We start from the raw sequence: 13722 nt of genomic DNA, 5'->3' as shown, positions 1-13722 counted from the left end.
CCACAGTGGCCATACCAGTCTGCATTCCCACCAACAGTGCACTAGGGCTCCCTCTTCTCCACAACCTCTCCAACACTCGTTTGTTGATTTGTTTATGATGACCGTCCTGACCTGTGTGAAGTGGTATCTTATTGTGGTTTTAATTTACATCTCTCTGATGGCTAGTGATGCTGAGCACCTTTTCATATGTCTCTGGGCTCTCTGTATGTCCTCCTTCTCTGTTCAAGTCCTTTGCCCATTTTTTAATTGGGTTTTTTGTCTTCCTGGAGTGAAGTCATGTGAGTCCTTTATATATTTTGGAGAAATATATATATCAAACCCTTGTCTGAGGTATCATTGGCAAATATATTTTCTCATATAGTTGGTTCTTTTTTCATTTTAATGCTGTTTTCTTTAGCCATGCAGAAGCTTTTTTTTTTTCTTTTCTTTTTTTTTTTATTTCAATCATTGTTCAAGTACAGTTTTCTGCCCCCTACTCCCATTTCAGCCCCTCCACCCAACCCTCCCCCCTTCCCCCCACCACCCCCCACCCTTAGTTTTTGTCCATGTGTCCTCCAAATTTGTTCCTGTAATCCCTACCCATTCCCCCCTGAAATTCCCTCTTCTCTCCCCTCTGGCCACTGTCAGACTATCCCCTATTTCAGTGTCTTTGGTTATATTTTGCTAGTTTTTTGTTTTGTTTTGTTTTGTTGTTTAGATTCCTGTTAAAGGTGATATCATGTGGTATTTGTCTTTCACTGCCTGGCTTGTTTCACTTAGCATAATGCTTTCCAGCTCCATCCATGCTGTTGCAAAGGGTATGAGCTCCTTCTTTCTTTCTGCTGTATAGAATTCCATTGTGTAAATGTACCATAGTTTTTTGATCCATTCATTTACTGATGGGCATCTAGGTTGCTTCCAGCACCTAGCTATTGTAAATTGTGCTGCTATGAACATCGGGGTGCAAAGGTTCTTTTGTATTGGTGTTTTAGTGTTCTTAGGATAGAGTCCCAGCAATGGAATTGCTGGGTCAAAAGGCAGATCCATTTTTAGTTTTCTGAGGAAGTTCCAAACTGCTTTCCATAATGGTTGTACCAGTCTGCAGTCCCACCAACAGTGCACTAGGGACCCCGTTTCTCCACATCCTCTCCAACACTTGTTATTTGTTGCTTTGTTTATGATGGCCATTCTGACTGGTGTGAAGTGGTATCTCATTGTGGTTTTAATTTGCATCTCTCTGATGGCTAGCGATATTGAACATCGCTTCATGTGTCTTTGGATTTTCTGTATGTCCTCCTTGGAGAATTGTCTGTTCAAGTCCTTTGCCCATTTTTTAATTGGGTTACTTGTCTTCTTAGAGTGGAGTCGCGTAAGTTCTTTATATATTTTGGAAATTAAACCCTTGTCTGAGGTATCATTAGCAAATATGTTTTCCCATACAGTTGGTTCTCTTTTTATTTTGATACTGTTTTCCTTAGCTGTGCAAAAGCTTTTAATTTTGATGAGGTCCCATTTGTTTATTCTTTCCTTTATGTCCCTTGCTCTAGGAGACAAGTCAGTAAAAAAGTTTCTGCGTGAAATATCTGAGATTTTCCTACCTATGTTCTCTTCTAGGACTTTAATGGTGTCACGCTTTATATTTAAGTCTTTTATCCACCTTGAATCTATTTTTGTATAAGGTGTAAGTTGGTGCTCGAGTTTCATTTTTTTGCACGTAGCTGTCCAGTTCTCCCAACACCATTTGTTGAAGAGGCTATTTTTATTCCATTTTATGTTGCTGCTTCCTTTGTCAAATATTAATTGACCGTAGAGGCTTGGGTTTATTTCTGGGCTCTCTGTTCTGTTCCATTGGTCCATGTGCCTGTTTTTATGCCAGTACCAGGCTGTTTTGATTACAGTGGCCTTGTAGTATAGTTTAATGTCAGGTATTGTGATTCCTCCTACTTTACTCTTCTTTCTCAAAATTGCAGCAGCTATTCGGGGTCGTTTATGGTTCCATATAAATTGTTGAAGTGTTTGTTCTATGTCTGTGAAATATGCCATTGGTACTTTAATCGGTATTGCATTGAATGTGTAGATTGCTTTTGGTAGTATGGACATTTTAATGATATTAATTCTTCCAATCCATGAACACGGTATATGTTTCCATTTGTTTGTGTCCTCCTTCATTTCTCTCCTCAGTGTTATGTAGTTTTCTGAATACAGGTCTTTTACCTCTTTGGTTAGGTTTATTCCTAGGTATTTTATTTTCCTTTTTGCTATTTCAAATGGGATTTTTTTCTTGATTTCTGCTTCTGCTGTTTCATTGTTGGTGTACAGAAATGCCTTTGATTTCCGGATATTGACTTTGTATCCCGCTGTTTTACCAAATTCATTTATTAGGTCAAGCAGTTTTTTGGTGGAGTCTATAGGATTTTCTATGTACACTATCATGTCATCTGCAAACAGTGACAGTTTTGTTTCCTCCTTTCCGATTTGGATTCCTTTTATTTCTTTTTCTTGTCTGATTGCTGTGGCTAGAACCTCCAGTACTATATTGAATAGAAGTGGTGAAAGTGGACATCCTTGTCTTGTTCCTGTTCTTAGTGGGAAAGATTTTAATTTTTGCCCATTGAGTATAATGTTGGCTGTAGGTTTCTCATATATGGCCCTTATTATGTTGAGGAATGCTCCCTCTATTCCCACTTTACTGAGTGTTTTTATCATAAATGGGTGCTGTACCTTATCAAATGCTTTTTCTGCATCTATTGATATGATCATGTGGTTTTTGTCTTTGCTTTTGTTTATGTGATGTATTACAGTTACTGATTTGCGTATATTGTACCATCCTTGCATACCTGGAATGAATCCAACTTGGTCATGGTGTATGATCTTCTTAATGTACTGTTGGATGCGGTTTGCCAGTATCTTGTTGAGGATTTTAGCGTCAATGTTCATCAGCGATATTGGCCTGTAGTTTTCTTTCTTTGTTGTGTCTTTATCTGGTTTTGGGATTAAGATGATGTTGGCCTCATAAAAAGAGTTTGGTAGTCTTCCATCTTTTTGGATTTTTTGAAATAGTCTGTGAAGGATAGGTGTTAGTTCTTCCTTAAATGCTTTGTAGAATTCTCCTGTGAAACCATCTGGTCCAGGGCTTTTGTGTGTTGGGAGTTTTTGGATTACTGCTTCGATTTCTTTTGCTGTTATTGGTTTGTTGAGGCTTTCTGCTTCCATTTTATTGAGTTTTGGAAGGTTATATTTTTCTAGAAATTTGTCCATGCAGAAGCTTTTTAATTTGATGAGGTCCCATCTGTTTAGGGACCATGTCAGTGAAGATATTGCTGCATGAATGTCTGAAATTTTCTGCCTAAGTTTTCCCCTAGGACTTTCATGGTGTCACAGCTAATATTTAAGTCTTTTATCCACCTTGAATTTATTTTTGTGTATGGTGTAAGTTGGTGATTGAGTTTCATTTTTTTTTTTTGCATGTAGCTGTCCAGATTTCCCAACACCATTTGTTGAAGAGATTATTTTTACTCCATTTTATGCTGCTGCCCTCTTTGTCAAATATTAATTGACCATAGAGACTTGAGTTCATTTCTGGACTCTCTGTTCTGTTCCATTGGTCTATGTGTCTATTCTTATGCCAGTACCAGGCTGTTTTGATTACAGTGGCCTTGTAATACAGTTTTGTATCAGGTATTGTGATCCCTCCTACTTTGCTCTCAAACTCTTTATGAAGTCAGCATCATCCTAATCCCAAAACTAGTGCTTCAGATCAATATCACTGGTGAACATGGACTCTAAAATCCTCAACAAAATATTGACAAACCGCATCCAACAATACTTTAAAAAGATCACACACCATGATCAAGTGGGATTCATCCCAGAGATGCAAGGATGGTACAATATTCACAAATCAATAAACAAAATACATCACATAAACAAAACAAAAGACAAAAATTACATGATCATAGCAATAGATGTGGAAAAAGCATTTGATAAGGTACAGCACCCATTAATGATAAAGACACTTAGCAAAGTGGGGCTAGAGGGAGCATTCCTTAACACAGTAAAGGCCATATACAAGAGACCTACAGCCAACATCATACTCAATGGGTAAAAACTTAGAGCTTTCCCATTAGGATCAGGAATAAGACAAGGATGCCCACTTTCACCACTCCTATTCAACATAGTATTGGAAGTCTTGGCTACAGCAATCAGACAAGAAAAAGAAGTGAAAGGCACTCAAACTGGAAAGGAGGAAGCAAAACTGTCATTGTTTGCAGATGATATGATAGTGTACATAGAAAACCCTATAGACTCCACCAAAAAACTACTTGACCTAATAAGTGAACTTGGCTAAACAGTGGGATACAAAGTCAATATTCAGAAATCAAAGGCATTTTGTACACCAACAATGGAATATCAGAAACAGAAATCAGGAAAAAACTCCCATTTAATATAGCAACAAGAAAAATGAAGTACCTAGGAATAAACTTAACCAAGGATGTAAAAGACCTGTACTCAGAAAACTGCACAACACTGAAGAAAGAAATTAAGGAAGACAAAAATAAATGGAAGCATATACCATGTGCAGGGATTGGAAGAATTAACATCAAAATGTCCATACTATCCAAAGCAAGTTATAGATTCAATGCAATTTCTATTAAAGTATCAATAACATATTTCACAGATTTAGAACTAACATTTCAGAAATTTCTATGGAACCATTAATGACCCCTAATAGCTGCAACAATTTTGACAAAAATTAATTTTCATTATATTTTACATATAGAATAAAGACTTCATAAGAACCAGCATAGATTTTTGAAGGATGAAAATTGTCAAGCTAATCTATATGGCTATAGCAACTGACCTAAGAGATCAAGGGCAAGTTAGAGAAAATGTTGCTTTGTGTTGTAAAGTTTCTGATTCTGTATATTAAATATACTGAGCCAACAACCATGTGAAAAATGCCACACAACCCTAGCTGACTGTATGCAAATCAGTCATCAATTAATTGGATTATTTTAGAACATTAGAAAAAAATACAACTTATTGTATGGTGAGTTAGTACAAATATGGAGAGTTAACTAGATTAATAATTTTTACATTTTCTTGGGTCATTTTTTTTAGGAAAGCTGAGAAAACTTTCAATGAAGTATGAACATACCTATAAACAATTATGTTTGTATGTTCAAGAGGTTATGAACTGCATATTAAAAATTTCCCAATGGATTTTCAAGGATTCTTCAGATTAAAAAATTCTTAGATGATATGATCCCAAATTTTTAAATCATCTGAATAAATATCATTTAGGATAGGCTGGTATCCTATCTCATAACTCACCCACTGAACTCTTGGAGACCTGGGAGAAGAGCCATTGAGATACACTTCCCTGTGAACTAACACAGATAATTTTTCAGACATTTTGCATTTTCAATTAATTACTTTCTTTCTTTTTTAAGTTTTTTAAACAAGAGATGGTTGATTAGAATTAATTAACTGAGCTTGATTTTCATGTGCTAATGTAGTACTGGGTTTCTGTTTGTAGCTTCAGAGATGCATTTTATACATTTTACTTGTCATATTTACAATCCACAGAAATTTGTAGCCCTTTAAAGTTATCAGACTGAAATCCCTTTTGCACTGTACAGAAGGACAAACTTGGCTCATCGAATATGCTGCCCATTAGCTGAGGGAAAAAGATAATAAACACAGTGAAAATTACAGTCAGACTTACTGTGCTAATTGCCTGGTGCTAGAACTACTTTGATTTCTGAAGGAACTTTTTTTTATTCCACTGCTGCCTACTCTTCATTTTCCACATGGGCTTTCCTTCAAAAATATTGTGAAAGAAAAATTTTTTAAAGGTGGTAGAAAAGTGCAGAGCCCATTGGAGAAATACATGGTATAATTATTTATGACACCAAAATAAATGAAGGCTTTCCTTTTTCCTATCCTGCTTCCTATTAATGACTCTGATAACTGAAGTGTGGGGCTTTATTTAATAGAGCAGAAGTGAACTCCCTAGAGATGAAAGCAGCTATTGAGATTCATACCTGCTGAAATGGAAGGAGTCTCCTCCCTTTTACAGCTGACAGATAGGCCCTTAATGAGCACATTTTGTAGCTGGAGAGAAAGAACATGAAGATGAAAGGAAAATCTTTTGAAGGCTAGGAAAAAAGGGAAAATCCCACTAATACAGAGAAACCCCTTAAATTGTCAAGAGACAGAAAAGAGAATACTATTTAAAGATCGCATTGGCTGTTTGAATTAGTTTGGCTTTGAGAAGATAAATATTGTGTATGGGAATGTAAGTATGTCTGCTAGGAGCACTTTCACACAACGAACAAAGGAGTCACCCTACTATGTGATTAACTGATATTCCCTGAACACCACAAATGTTGGTTTTCTAATATTTCAAGTGAGCGGTTCTTTATTAGCTGAAGCATCTGTTAGGACTTCTAAAAGATTAAGACTATAGAAGGCTTTAAAAAAAAAGCCTTCTATATTCTCCCTTTCTTGAAAAAAATATGCATACAGATTTTAAAAACACGCCGAGTGCAATAGCGTTGTTTGTCTTAAATCACACAGTTAACCTATCATTAGTTTAAAAAAACTTTTCTGCAATATGCCCCATTAACTCAATGTCTATTAAATAACGATTTTATCTTTTCCTACAGCCTCAAAAACATGTCTAGTTGTAATGAAATTTCCTCTCAAACCCAGATTCTGTGACTTTAAATGCAAATTAACAAACTGTTCCTGAGGCAAGTGAAAAGGATTGTGACTATCATGCTGTTATTTGAAATGAATTTTAACCCCTTAGGCTGACAACAAACACAAACCCAGATGGGAGCCAAGGGTCTCAGAAAAAGATCTGCTGTTTCCAATGAAAACGAAGCGATGTAATAATGCCATTGAAATGCTGGAGTCACAGATATGATCGAGGTGAGACTGATAATGAAAAAACTAGGGAAGATATGAATGAAATTTTACCTTGAGTAGAGGTGATTGAGATGCCTTTCACACACTCCAGTCCACTGATTATTTCACGTTTCCAATGACTGATGCCCCTTTGGCTCCAGGGACCCACCAGTGGGATCTGATAGGAAATGGTAGATTATTATTTATTTTTAAAACAGAAAACCATTTGAGCCCCAGAATCCTTGTATTTAAGATTGAGTCTCACATTAGAAGCCACCCTACATGCAAGGGCTCTAAATCATGTTCTGCTTATTATGTGTGTTTATTTATAAAATTTTACCTTATTTCTTGCTCTACAATGCCTTAAATGAATCATTCCTTGTATCCTCTTAGTTGCTAATGGTTCAATTCTTCAGCAGTGCTCATGGTGCTGGCTAGTTCATAGCAGTGACTTAAGGAGGTAGTATGTCTGTGCCATCCCAGCCTTCACCAGTCCTGCTATGAAATGTGGCTGGGTGCCCAGGGAATGAACTAACTACTACCTGGTAGAGAGGAGACCAAAGACTGGCACTTGGCAGGAACCTCTGCTCTTGCAGCTGCTGAGTGCTAAATTATGACTGATGTGCTTCTCCAGCCGTGCACAGCAGGGCTGGCTGAACGCAGCACTTCTCTCTGCTGGCCCTTAACACTGGACCTGGGTTTCAGAGCTCGAATAAAAGGGGGAAATGGGGCTGGCTTCTGCCCAGAGCAAAGCGGTGAGCACATCTGTCCAGCACAGATGCTGAAATGCCATGGACGTGTTTTCTGTTCTTCATGTGCCAGAGAATATGTGTAGTCAGTCTCTCACTGTGAACCTAATGTGATTGCTTGAGTAGCTTGGAGGGTTTTGCATAGGTATATGAGTTGATCCAATTGAACATCTGAGGCAAAGGCATACCATTACAGAACAACAAGGGAGGGGGGGTGCAAGGGCAATGTACAACCACCTGAAAAGAACCCCCCAGGTTCTTATGTCCGCAGCCTTATAGAAAGACATCTCTCAATGCCAGAGATTCATGAAAAGGAAAGGAAATGTTTATTTAATGCTATAAACACTTAAAGTAATGACTTCATGTCTTCATCAAAATCCTAAAGTCCCTTAAAACACCCACAAACACACAGTCCTTCCTTCCCCTTTTGCCCAGTCTCAGGTACTGTATCTCAGGTAAAGAGATAGAAGTCCATGGCTCAGGTAGCCCCCAGTTCTTCTCAGTAATCCATGCTCGGCTGGTAGGCCACCCTCGGTTCCCAGCACCATCAGCTGTGTCACGGGTATCTCTGCTAAAGCCGGGTTGTAGTTCCCCCTACTAAAGGTGAGGGGTCCCCACTCTGGCAAAGCCGAGTGGCTCTCTTACATGTCCACAGCCCTGAGGCTCTCCTTTCTATTGCCACAGCCGAGTGGTCCTCTCTGCACAATGGCTGTTGGAGTCCCCACTCTGGCAAAGACATGTGGTTCTCCCTGCACAATGGCCATGGGAGTCTCCACCCTGCCAAAACCCGTGGTTCTCTCCCTAGTGGCTGCTGCATCTGGGTTTAAATCCCTGTGCCAATCTTCCTCTGCAGCCCCATTTCCTACTCCTCCCACAATCGGCTACACTTGCCAGCACTCCCATATCCTTCCAGCTTTACTGGGCTGCCATCTTGAGTCTGGGCAGGGGTGGCCCCATGCCATGGAGCCAATCTTGGTGCTGTAACTTGGGGCACCTGCCCCCCAGTTACATCTTGGTGGGGAAGTTACTTCCATTTCCCTGGCTCAGAGCATGGCCACAGCCATTTAATGTATCTATGTAACCAGTTAAAGGTTATAGATACGTTAAATGACCACACCAGAGGTTAGCGGCAAAGCTGTTGCTATGCAAAACAGCTCTCAATGGCCCTGTTCCATTAGTCCTTTACCCCCAACCTATACCTGTGAGGGGTGGGGTGAGGACATCCTAATATTTCCTGGACACCTTGAGTTCTGGTGTCCCATTCCAAATCCCTATTTGGGCCTCTCCTCTTAGCTGCACCCTGTAACAATACCACTCAGACAGACCTTTCATAATGCTGAGTGAGAGACTATAATGACAGGGTGAGCCAGCCTTTCTTCCTTCCGCTTAAAGAAAAGAGTGAGACTCAAATTGTACTTCACCAACACATTATTTTAAACTTGGCATTAAGGGTCCTGTAGTATACTAGTTAGGTGTGTCTGCTGAGTATGGTATTTGTGAAAGAGGCAGGAAGGGCTCGAGAAAGAACCCGGGGTCCAGAACCTGGTGCATGACTGCATGACTGCAAAGAACTGAGCTTTCTGATGCTCCATTTTCCCATCTGTCTCCTGCATGTGCAGATACATAAATTGCTAGTGCTGGTTATTGCCTATAATTTTAAGGTGAATCTCCTGCAATGCCAATGTGAATGGCATGCATAAATGGTCAAATTTTAAATTATAAATTTCATTTGTATACTGTCTTCCCACATCTCATGCTCATGACTATCATCAGAGTGGGTCAAACGCCACACTAAATGATTCCCCAAGGCTCTTACATGAGAAAAAAATAGGGCTTTATCTTTCTATATTTTTTGAATTTTTTTAAGAAGCACTCAGACCACTGGGTGACCATAATTACTGCCAATTGGTTTCTCTTGCTTATTGTGACAAACTTCAGCAAAATTTTCAGGATCACATCTGCCTGTGTTGCTACATAACACTAAAATGTTCTCTTTGGCTTTTATCTCTTTTTCTTCACAAGATAATTAACTCAAGGAAGTATAATTTAAAAACCAAAATTACATTCAAAATAAAAAAGCACACACATTCTCCCCACATAACAGTTGAAACCTGTTTTTCACTCATCTTTAGAGAGGAAATTATATATATATATATAATATATATATTGGCATTAAGGGTCCTGTAGTATTGCCATATATAATATATATGTGTGTGTGTGTGTGTGTGTGTGTATTTTTAATTGTTCAATTACAGTTGTCTGCATTTTCTCCCCACCACTCCCCCCAGCCCAGCCAAACCCACTTCCCTCCCTTACTTGTCCATGTGTCCTTTATAGTAGTTCCTGAAAACCCTTCTCCCCACAGTCCCCTCCCCACTCCCCTCTGGCTATTGTTAGATTGTTCTTAATTTCAGTGTTTCTGGTTATGTTTTGTTTGCTTTTTCCTTGTTAATTATTCCTTTTGGTTTTCTGATCCGGTTTTCTGATCACCTCTGCAGTCCAAACAACTGATACAGTAACATTTCATTTTTTAACTGGTTGCTTTGCTGTAAATGGATGCTGCCTTGTAATATTTCCATGCTTTAGAAATGTCATTCCAAATAGAATAGGAAAGAAGCTACATCTGTACCTCAAATGTCCCCATAAAAAAAGCTGATTATTAGAATTGTTCTGTATAGTTGCAATATTTCACTATACATTTCAATGCTCCCCCTGACAAATTCTTCAAGAAGTGGCTGTCTAGCATTCCTTTTTACATGTAGTCTTCAAGAAAATAGGGGAGAAAAATCAAGGGAGCCTCTTGTCTCTGTAGGTGGTTTTTCATGGTGGCAAAGTCATATCAGAGAAATTGTGTGCATAGAATTCCAGCTACTTGTGGTTGGAGCCCAGAACCGCACCAAGGAGTCTGAAACTTTCTGAGACCCTGTTTGCCTTGTGGAGATCCATTCTCTCTTCCACGTTGCTGAGGTCCTTTCAATCCAGAACTGTCCAATAGGAATGTAATGTGAGACCCATAAGTAATTCCAAGTTTTCTATTTACTATACTAGAATATGTTTTTAAAAAAGCAAAATAAGTTTTAATAATATATTTAACCTAACCCACTATATCCAAACCATTATTTCAACCTATAAACAGTATTACAAATTACCAATGAAATATTTTTCATTCTTTTTGTTGACACCAAATCTTCAAAATGCAGTGTGTATTTTTGCACGGACAATACATCTCAGTCTGGCCCAGGCACATTTCAAGTGCTCAGTAGTTGTGTGTGGCTAATAGGTAGGGTATTGGCAGGGCAGGTTTGATCCATTGCTTTTTACTAGAACATGTAATGGTACCTGAGGGACCAGAAGAAATTGATGTGTCCCCAAACAATAAGCAGTGTTCGTTCTCCACAAATGACTTTAAAAAGCATTATTAGCAAAGCGTTCCTCTGATGCACTGAGTCATACATTTACTCATTCCTTTAACATTTAGTGATTACTGAGTCCTGAGATTATCTCAAATATGCTTGATTTTATAACTTTTAAAGGTGAATAACTGAATTTCTACTTACTGACAGGATCACATAACTGTTATAAAAATTATGAACATAGTACTAACAGATCTGATATACCTTATACCCAGTTTCCCCAAATATTAATGTCTTACATTACTATGGATAATTTTTCACAGTTAATGAACCAATGTTGATAGATTATTAAGTCCATTCTTTATTAAGATTCCCTTCTTTTTTTCCTAATGTCCTTTTGCTGTTTTATAGTACCACATTACTTTTAGTCTTTATGTATTCTTAGGCTTTGCTTAGCTATGAGTTTCTCAAACTTGTTTTTAAAAGTCTTAACAATTTGACAGTACTGTTTCGGCATTTTGCAGAATGGCTCTCAGTTGAGATTTGATTTTTTTTAATGACTGGAGTTATAAATTTTGGGGAGGAAGAACAGGGGTAAAGTTCTCATCACAAACCTCTACGGTTTATTATTGTGATGTTAACCTTGTTCACTTGGTTGAAGCAATTGTGTTTGTCGGATTTCTATGCTTCACAACAACTTTTCCTTGCCTTTTCCACACAAAACACTTGGGAAGGAAGTCACTATATGTAGTCCAAACTAATGGGCAGTATATCTACACAAATTATTTGGAATTTGTTTTTGCATAAAAAATTTATCTATTTACCCAATTTATTTTTTATTCAATCATTTTTATATCAGTTTGGACTTATGAATACTTATTTTACACCCTGATTATTACCCAATATACTTGATTTAATTTACTTTGTTGCTCAGTTCAGCTTTGGCCAAGCCATTGTGAACACTTTCATTTGGCTCCTGTATCTCGTTGACTTGCCACCATCAATGTGGTCTTTCTGGATTCTTTTTTGTTTTGTTGCCTTTTTCTATTTTGTTTTTGAGAACTTTCTTACTTTCTAGTACCATGGAATGCTCCAGAATCATCTTATATATTTCCTGCCCTAGTCCTAACATCAGATGTTTCTCCAAGAGGCCTGAGTTCCTTTTATTTTTTTAGAATTATTTTTTAAAAATATCTGGGTATTAAGTGCTTAATGTTTTATACAGTATTGTTAGTAATTTATAATTAGTTTCTCCCAGAAGAAATTAGCAACATATACTACTCTGAACATTTTCCAAGTGACACATTTACACATGGTAAAATTTGAAGAGCATCTGGAATCTTTAGCCTAGTGCAGTATTATTACCAAGGCATTCCTATCAATAGCAAATCAGGTGAAGAATAGAAAATGGACACAAGACAGGCAAATAACACTTCTCACAATGTTTTTGTGAATCAAATATGAAACATGGCAAGTGATTAGAATATTATATTATATGCCACCTGAAAAAAAATTAACTCAGTGAAATAGAAGAAAAAATGTGTTGGCCCAAGGGAAGATAAAAGACTATTGTCACATAGAACAACGATTAAAATCATGCAATCATGCTTGCATTCTCTTCACTGTTGGGAGGTCTTTAAGATTGTTTAATCTGGTATAGGGCATACAAAATTTTCTTAAATTACTAAACTGAATTATAATTATAATTTCTAAGTGTTGCTATTTAACTTTATTATAAGCATTCAGTTTCATAATATTTAAACAATGAAAAAGAAATTAAGGGGGTAGTTTTCTATTTTTAAGAGAACAGAAGCTCATGTTGGATGATACTATACTCTGGTCTATTCAATTGCTGAATTCCTTTTCCTGTTCCTCCCTCTCTTTATCTGTGCCAATACCACAAAACCATTAAAATCTTTTTCTAAAAAGTCATGGACCGATCACTTTTTATGATAAAATTGGACAAAGGCAAGTGAATATTTCACTAAAACATTCCACTGGAGCTGGTCTTAGAGTAAAGAAGGGAGATATTCCTTCCAACTATGGAAGCACTAATGCAAACCAGTTCTGGTGTTTGGTTTGATTCTACTGCTTCTAATTCCATAGGACAGTGACCTCATTCTGGCCCTTCCCCTTCCTGGTTCAGTAATCCTACTCTCTTCATTTGGCCACTCCAGCACTTTCTACAACCAGCTGTTCTCCCTACTCCTATGCCTTTATCTGTATCTGGGAAGTATCTTCAGTCTTCACATGCATCTTGCTCCTACTTGTACTTAAATCATCAGATATTTCTATTAACTCTTCAGTTCCAGGTCGATTTGGTCTGAAGAAGAGTAAAGCACACATCCCTGATGTAGTCCAGAAACCATGATTTAAGGCTATACTGCTTTAGACTCTTATTGAACTTTTGAAACAAAACATTAGAGATGATGAATTGCTCCACTACATGTGCTTAAGGTCCTATTTTAAAGCTGTTTTTGGGAATTCAACTCTCTTGCCAAAGATTTTGAGAATACGGGAACATGAATGCATTCTCATTTTTTCTCTCTCCTTCGACAAGACATGTTCATTAATATGCACCCTCTCTCAGTCGTTCTTTCTCTCCCTTTTCTCATCAAAGTGTCATTTAATCCAAGTCAAAGATTTTTCCACAAGATCCCTGAGAATTAACCTGTAATTGTGTGCTCAAACATCTTCGTTGCTCCCTGGAACTCACTGCTTTGTGAAGC

Source organism: Phyllostomus discolor, chromosome 3 (genome assembly GCF_004126475.2).
Source record: "Phyllostomus discolor isolate MPI-MPIP mPhyDis1 chromosome 3, mPhyDis1.pri.v3, whole genome shotgun sequence".
NCBI lineage: Eukaryota > Metazoa > Chordata > Mammalia > Chiroptera > Phyllostomidae > Phyllostomus > Phyllostomus discolor.
Note: the sequence above shows the minus strand (reverse complement) of the source record.